This window comes from Trachypithecus francoisi, unplaced genomic scaffold (assembly GCF_009764315.1).
Source record: "Trachypithecus francoisi isolate TF-2019V2 unplaced genomic scaffold, Tfra_2.0 Lachesis_group4, whole genome shotgun sequence".
Lineage (NCBI taxonomy): Eukaryota > Metazoa > Chordata > Mammalia > Primates > Cercopithecidae > Trachypithecus > Trachypithecus francoisi.
The window spans coordinates 20,528,564-20,537,102 of NW_022681469.1; the positions used below are offsets into that span (position 1 = coordinate 20,528,564).

Consider the following 8,539-nt stretch of genomic DNA (forward strand, 5'->3'; position numbering starts at 1 on the left):
AGGTGGAGGCTACAGTGAGCTGTGATTGCGCCACTGTACTCTTGCCTGGGTGACAAAGTGAAATCCTGTCTCAAACATTTTTTTTCAAAAAAGGATATTTTGGACACTGTTTAAAGACTCAACATGCAGCATAAATCTGTTGCTGAAATACCAAGCCTAATGCCATCATGCACTTAAAACACATTGCTTCTTGCCCTGATTCTAAGCACACATAATTTCAGTTATAATCCAGCTTTTCACACATTTCTAAGGATTCAGAATTGGACTGGGCGCTGTGGGTCACCCCTGTAATCCCAGCACTTTGGGAGGCCAAGGCTGGCGGATCACCTGACGTCAGGAGTTTGAGACCAGCCTGGCCAACATGGAGAAACCCCATCTCTGCTAAAAATACAAAAATTAGCTGGGAGTGGTAGTGGGCACCTGTCATCCCAGCTACTTGGAAAGTTGAGGTAGGAGAATCACTTGAACCCAGGAGATGGAGGTTGCAGTGAGCTGAGCTGGTGCCACTGCACTCCAGCCTGGGTGACAGAGTGAGACTCTGTATCAAAAAAAAAAAAAAAGAATTCAGAATTGAGGTGATCAGAATAGCTAGTTCTTTTGCCAGTTAAATTCCTTCCTTTCCCCACTGGCTGCTCTGAAAAGCCGTCTTTGCATTGTTCCTTGTCCGGCTGGGCAGCTTTATCGCCTGAGTCCCTGAACCATCGCTTTTTTCTTAATCCCCTGCATCGGATCACCCTCGTCCCGCGACCCCCGTGTCAGAGGCAGCCGTAGACACCGGCTCCGAAATCACCACCACGGACTTACAGGAGAAGGAAGTTGTGGAACAGGCGGAAAATGGAAGAGACGCCGCTGCTATCGGGAATGCTAACGAGGAAAACGGGGAGCAGGAGACTGACAATGAGGTAGATGAACAGGAGGAATAAGGTGGGGAGGAAGAGGAGGAGGAGGAAGAAGGTGACGCTGAGGAAGAGGATGGAGATGAAGACGGGGAAACTGAGTCGGCTACGGGCAAGCGGGCAGCTGAGGACGATGAGGATGACGACGTCGATATCAAGAAGCAGAAGACCCAGGGGGATGACCAGACAGCAGAAAAGGAAAAGTTAAACTGCAAAAAAAAAAAAGCCGCCGTGACCTATTCACCCTCCACTTCCCGTCTCAGAATCTAAACGTGGTCACCTTCGAGTAGAGAGGCCCCCCCCGACCGCCCGCCACCCACCGCCCACCGCGGGCAGTGCCACCCGCAGACGACACACGCTCTCCACCACCCAACCCAAACCATGAGAATTTGCAACAGAGGAGGAAAAACCCAAAACTTCCGAGGCCCTGCTTTTTTTCTTAAATGTACTTTAAAAAGGAAATTTGTTCGTATTTTTTATTTACATTTTATATTTCTGTACAGATGGTTAGGGTCAGCCATTTTTAATGATCTCGAATGACCAAACCAGCCTTCAGAGCGTTCTCTGTCCTATTCCTGACTTTACTTGTGGTGTGACCATGTTCATTATAATCTCAAAGGAGAGAGGAAAAAAAAAAACTTGTAAAAAAAAAAGCAAAAACGACAACAGAAAAACAATCTCATTCCAAGTGTTATATATAAAGTTTCGGTGCCACAAAAGGAATAGCACTCAAATACAAAATTTTCTTTTTAATTCTCAGCAAGGCAAGTTATTTCCATACAGAAGGGTGCGCCCTTACAGAAAGGAAAAATGATGCGCGCACACTTGGACAAGGGAGGGGAAGGGGTTCTTACCGATGACGCACGTGGCCCCTGTTGCTGTGTTGTTCCCCTATTGGCTGGGGTTAGACTGCACAGGCTAAACTGATTCCCACTGGCTAATTTAAAGAGAATGATGGGGTGAGTGCTTTGGCGGGAGTCAGGGCAGAGCAGGTAGCAGGTAATTGGAATGAGTGAGGGTGGAGCAGGTGATTGGAATGTAGGGTGGAGCAGGTGATCAGAATGAGTCAGGGTGGAGTAGGTAATTGGAATGAGTTAGAGTGGAGTAAATAATCGAAAAAGGTTGCTTTACGAGGAAGTAGAAGGCAAAGAATTGAACATCCTGACATAGTAATTATTTGAAAAGAAATTTAGAACTCATATCTAACACGAGCATTCCAGTAACTTTTTTGTGTATGTACTTAGCTGTATCACAAGTGGTTGGTTTGTATGAGATGGTTAAAAAGGCCAAAGATAAAAGGTTTCTTTTTTTTCCCTTTTTGTCTATGAAGTTGCTGTTTGTTATTATTATTATTATTATTGGCCTGTTTGATGTATGTATAAAACAATGTTGTCCAACGAGAAACAGGAATTTTATTTTGCTGAGTTGTTCTAACAACAACAAAAATTCTTCCTTTCCCCTCCCAATCCCTTCCCCATCCCCTCCCCTTCCCCTCCCCTTCCCCTCCCCTTCCCCCTTCCCCTCCCCTTCCCCTCCCCTTCCCCTCCCCTTCCCCTCCCCTTCCCCTCCCCTTCCCCCTTCCCCTCCCCTTCCCCTCCCCTTCCCCCTCCCCATCCCCTCCCCTTCCCCTCCCTTCCCCCTTCCCCTCCCCTTCCCCTCCCCTTCCCCTCCCCTTCCCCCTCCCCTCCCCTTCCCCTCCCTTCCCCTCCCCTCCTCTCCTACCCTCCTCTCCTCCCTTCCCCTCCTCCCCTCCTCTCCTCCCCTCCCCTCCTCTCTCTCTCCTTCCCTTTCCTTTGACAGGGTCTTGCCGTGTTACCCAGGCTGGCCTCCTCAAACTGGGCTCAAGCGGTCATCCCACCTTTGCCTCTCAAAGCGCTGGTATTTCAGGCATGAGCCACTGTGCCTGGCCAACATACACTGGTGTTTGTCTTAGTCTGTTCAGGCTGGTATAACAAAATGCCTTAAAACTGGGTGGCTTATAAACGATGAAATTTATTTCTCACAGTTCTAGAGCCTGGGAAGTCTGAGATCAAGGCAGTGGCAGGCTCTGTGTGTGATGAAGGCCAGTTTTCTCATGGATGGTATCTTTATGCTGCATCCTCACATGGTAGAAGGGACTGAATTTCCTGAGGCCCTTTTTTACATAAGGGCATTAATTCCATCCATGAGGGCTCTGCCCTCCTGACTTAGTCACTCCTCTTAATAACATCACCTTGAGGGTTAGGTTTCAACACAAGAATTTTGACAGACACAACTATTCAGACCATAGCAATACTGTTGTTTATATGTCAGTCTTCTGTTACTTTAATGAGAGCCTGTGCTCTTAGCAAATTGACAAACATAATTCAAATGAAGACCTACCACAAAAATGATGACTTCAACAAGGGAAATGTCACCTTGACAAACCAGACAGTAGTCAATACTCTATTCTTCACCATGCGTCTCCTTTTAGTATCGACATTAGGCTTTATTCAGGCAATGGATGAACCATTAAAACCTTGTATGCAGGAAAGCTATATGATTGACTCTTGATCTGAAGATAGTTTGAAAGAAGAGATGACTGGGGATAGACTGGTGGGGGTGGGGAAAGGAAGGAAAGTAAGGAAAGAAACGACAAAGGAGGTGATAAAAAAATTCCATCTTATTTGGTTCTGATATTTACAAGAAACATGAAAGAGTCTTTCAACTCAGTATAGTGATAGAGAATGTAGGACTACTTCACATGTATGTACCCTTCAACTAATCCAATTATCCAGGAGTGTGAAGACACAACAAAAGGTAACCTTTTTCATATGTGGTGAGATTGCCCAAGAACAGATAAGATTTAGAATGGCATACTTTAATTATGAGGAACATTTGCTTACAGATATTTGATTACTATTAAATACATTCCATAAGATCAATGTTTAATTTCAAACTGAAAATTTGCTTTTTAATTTTAATAACTGCAAAATTCTGCTAAAAAAGAAATCATAAGAACTACTCAAATTCAAGCTTGAGTAAATATGATATGGAAATATAAGATGCAAGAAAGACTTTTCATACATTGAAACACATTTGTAACTCAAACATAAGTCATTTTGGTTTTTAGAATATAGGATGACTTTTATAAAAGGCCAAAATTTTAAAGGCAACTATAAAATGGGCTATAAAAACCAAAGGATGATTTGTAAACATGGCGATATGGCAGAGAATAAAATGAGCTATAAATATGCGGATTAGTAGCTAAGCACAAAGAAGTTGTTAGAGACATTTATGTAAAGCAACCAACAATGCATGTTTTTTTGTTGCTAAAAAATGTTTTATAACAGAGAAATCTAAAACCTGCTTATTGATTACCTTCACTATCTGAAGGACTATTTTATTTTATTTTATTTTATTTTTCCCCTTTCCTCAAAAGGTCTATTTTAGGGGAATTTGAACACTCATTATATTAGGACATAGCCTTTCCCTCAAACTTGGATTCTAGTTGAGGGAGAAAAGGAATACATAAAAACTTAGTAAATTTTACACAATACTTGACAAATAAAAGCAATAAAAACAATACTAACAAATTTTTAGTTCTTAAAACATTTTTACGTAAAGAAGATTATTTAATAATTTTTAAAAATCAAGAAATGTCAGGGAGAAAAAACTTTGCCTCTATCTTCTTAATTTCTGTAACTGGAGGTATGTGAATTAAATCGACAAAAGACAGATTAACAGGAGAAAATACCCAATTTGCATTAGTATTTATGTGTACACCAGTTCAGAGAAAAGAGGTGAAACTCAAAGAAGAGATTAGACTCAGGGACTCATATACCCTTTTAACAATGGAAAGAGGGTTTGGGTTTAAAGGATGATCATTTGTGGGGAAAAGACTAGGAAACATCTGGAGGAATTAATGGAAGATAAGGGCTACTTGAGTAAGACCTGTTTATGCAAACTCATCTTGGTGTCAACTCCTGGTCTTGAGGATAAGAGTGGCTCTTCTCTCCCTGGTCTGGTTGAGGGGTTAGGGGGAATTTGTGTGTGTGTGTGTGTGTGTGTGTGTGTGTCTGTGACACTTTCTTTACAGAAAAATTTATGGCCTGCTTTTAGGCAGAAGGCGAGAACAAAACTCTTCCTGAATTTGTTGATTTTCAATTGCCTTTAGCACAAAACAATCCTTATGCCAGAGTGACACGTGGCATATTCTGCATTGCTTCAGCCCAGTATAGTCTACCCTGATGGCCATGTTCAGTAGTTGTGATAGCAATGTTGAGAAAGAAGATTGCTCTGTGGTTTGGGTGTGATGGCCCATGCCTATAATCCCAGTGCTTTGGGAGGCTGAGGCAGGAAGACTGCTTTAGGCCAAGAGCTCTAGAGCAGCCTGGGCAACATGGTGAGACCCTGTCTCCACAAAAAACTTTTAAAAAAATTAGCTAGGCATGGTGGTGTGTGCCTGTAGTCCTAGCTACTCAGGAGGCTGAGGTGGGAGGATCACCTGAACCCAGGAGTCCAAGGCTGCAGTGAGCTATGATCATGCCACTGCACTCCAGCCTTGGTGACAGAGTGAGACTCTGTCTGAAAGAGAAAAAAAAAGATTGCTCTGTGGACTTCACAGATACCTAACACTGTTCCTCAGAAAGTGATGACAAATTCTGCTATCTCCTGTTATAAAATTTTGAAATTGTACTTATTTTAGGCCCCCAGGACCCAAGGGATAACACATTATGATTATTGGTTAATCACTACTACCACACTGCTCCCCAGTAAGACAGGAATATGCCTTTCTATTTTAAAGATAATTTTTTTTACTGATTATAAACGAATATATGCTGCTCAAAGTTAGGAAAGTTCAGGATAAAAGTCCCACCATCCAGAGCGATTATTGCTGTGAACATTTTTCCATATTACTTTCTAATCACTTTTTATTTTTTGGTATATTTAAGAACATGTAGCTGGAATGGCAAAACAATATATCTTGAATGCCAAGTCTGATTAGTATGTAGTGCAGCATGGAATAGAGAAGGCTCCTAAAGCTCCATCGAGTTTGTGCTTTTCGATATCGAAAAATGCATAAAATTTGTCAATTTGCCAAGTCCCTGTTGGCCATAGTTTGAAGGTGTCCTGCAAAATTCATGTGGGCTGGGAGCAGTGGCTCACACCTGTAATCCCAAACTTTGGGAGGCCAAGGCAGGAGGATCACTTGAAGCCAAGTGTTCAAGAGAAGCCTGGGCAACACGGAGAGACATCATCTCTACAAAAAAAAAAAAAAAATCAAAAATTAGCCAGGTGTGGTTTCATGGGCCCGTATCAGCTACTTGAGAGGCTGAAACAGGAGGATCACTTGAACTCAGGGGTTGGAGTCTACAATGAGCTATAATCATGCCATTGTACTCTAACCTCATCAAGAGAGTGAGACCCTGTCTCAAAAAACAAAACAAAACAAATCACATATTGAAACTTAATCTCCAACGCGATAACATTAAGAGATAATGCCTTTTTGGAGGTGATGAAGTCCTGGAGATTAAGTCATCCAGGCTGGAGTGCAGTGGCATGATCATAGCTCACTGCAGCCTTGGACTCCTGGGTTCAAACAATCCTCCCACTTCAGCCTCCTGAGTAGTTAGGACTAGAGACACATGCCTGGCTTATTTTTTTTTTTTTTTAAATTTTTGTAGAGATGGGGTTTCACTATGTTTCCCAGTCTGTTCTTGAGCCCTCATAAGTGGGATTAACAACCTTTAAAAGGACTGGAGGGAACAACATAGGCCTTTGCCTCACCCTTCTTTATGCCATATGAAGACACAGCATTTGAGGTGCCATCTTGGAAACTGAGACAGAGCCATCACCAGACCCCGAACCTGCCAGTGCCCTGATCTTGGACTTCTCAGCGTCTGGAACTGTAAGGAATAAATTTATGTTCTTTCTGAATTACCCAGCCTCAGGTATTTTGTTATTGCGGCACAAATGGACTAAGACAGTGTTTTAGATGATTGCTGAGGACAGAGCGGCAATTGACTTTCACTTTTTATTAGAAATACCTTGATTATATTTTAACAACTTTATTCAGATGAAATTGACATACCATACAATTTACCCATTTAAAATATACAATTTAAAATTTTTAGTGTATTTACAGAGTTGTACAACCAACAGTACAATTTTAGAACCCCCCAAACCCTTCCACCGGCATTCCATTTGTCTCCAGTCCCACCAACCCTAGACTGTCACTAATCTATTTTTTGTCCCTATAGATTCACTTATACTAAACATTTCACGTATGTGGAATCTTACAATATGTAATCTTATGTGACTGGTTTCTTTTACTTAGCATTTGATGTTTTCAAGTTTCAGTGTAGCACATATCAGTAGTATTTAATTTATTTTTATTGTCAAATAGTTTTTTTATTATATAGATAGATCACATTTTACTACTCTGTTCACCAACTAATGCACATTTAGGTTGCTTCATTTTCTGCTATCATTCATATTGCTGCTGCAAACATTTGTATACAAGTTTCGTGTGGATATACACTCTTAGTTCTCTCAGGTCTCTACTAACAGTAAAATTGTGTGATCCTATGGTAAGTTTATGTTTATGGTTTTGAGGAATTGCCAGACTACTGTCCAAAACACATCCCACCAGCAATGTATTAGGGTTCCAGTTTCTTACACCCTCTCCAACACTTGCTACTATTTGTCTTTTATATTATAGGCCATCTTTCCTAGTGGGTGTGAAGTAGCATCTCCTTGTGGTTTTGATTTGCATTTTCCTGATGGCTAATGATGTTGAACAGCCTTTCATGTGCTTATTGGCCATTTCTTTAGAAAAATGTCTTTTAGGTCCTTTGACCATTTTAAAATTTGATTGTCTTTTTATTATTGAATCATAAAATTTCTTTTATATAGTCTGTATATGAGGTCCTTATCAGATATGTGATTTACAAATATATTCTCCCAATCTGTGGATTAACTTTTTCTTTCTTTCTTTTCTTTTTCTCTTTCTTTTTTTTTTTTTTTAGATGGAGTCTCGCTCTGTCACCCAGACTGGAGTACAGTGGCATAATCTTGGCTCACTGCAACCTCCGTGTACTGGGTTCAAGTGATTCTCCTGCCTCAGCCTCCCGAGTAACTGGGATTACAGGCGCCTGCCACTATGCCTGGCTAATTTTTGTATTTTTAGTAGAGACAGGGTGTCTCCATGTTGGCAGGCTGGTCTCGAACTCCTGATCTCAAGTGATCCACTCACCTTGGCCTCCCAAAGTACTGGGATTACAGGTATAAGTCACCACACCCCGCTGATAGGGTCTCACTCTTACCCAGGCTGGAATGCAGTGGCATGATCACAGCTTACTGCAGCCTCAAACTCGTAGGCTCAAATAACCTTCCTGCCTTAACCTCCTGAGTAGCTGGAACTATAGCCATGCACCAGCTAAGTGTTTTTTTTTTTTTTTAAATAATTTTTTTGTAGACATGGGGTTCACTGTGTTGCCCAGGCTGATCTCTAGCTCCTGGCATCAATCAATCCTCCTTCCTCAGCCTCCCCAGTAGCTTGGACTACAGACGCATTCCACTGCACCTGGCTCCAATGAATATTTTTCATTATGGTACATTTCACTTTGGACCAGTCACATTTGAAAGGCTTGATGGCCATGTGTGGCCATGGCTATTACCTT

The 8,539-nt window shown here is 41.7% G+C and overlaps 1 pseudogene; it reads left to right on the forward strand.

Annotated features, from left to right (window-relative positions):
- The first annotated feature begins 719 nt into the window (after positions 1–719).
- Positions 720–1,556, forward strand: LOC117072115 (annotated as a pseudogene).
- The last annotated feature ends 6,983 nt before the right edge of the window (positions 1,557–8,539 follow it).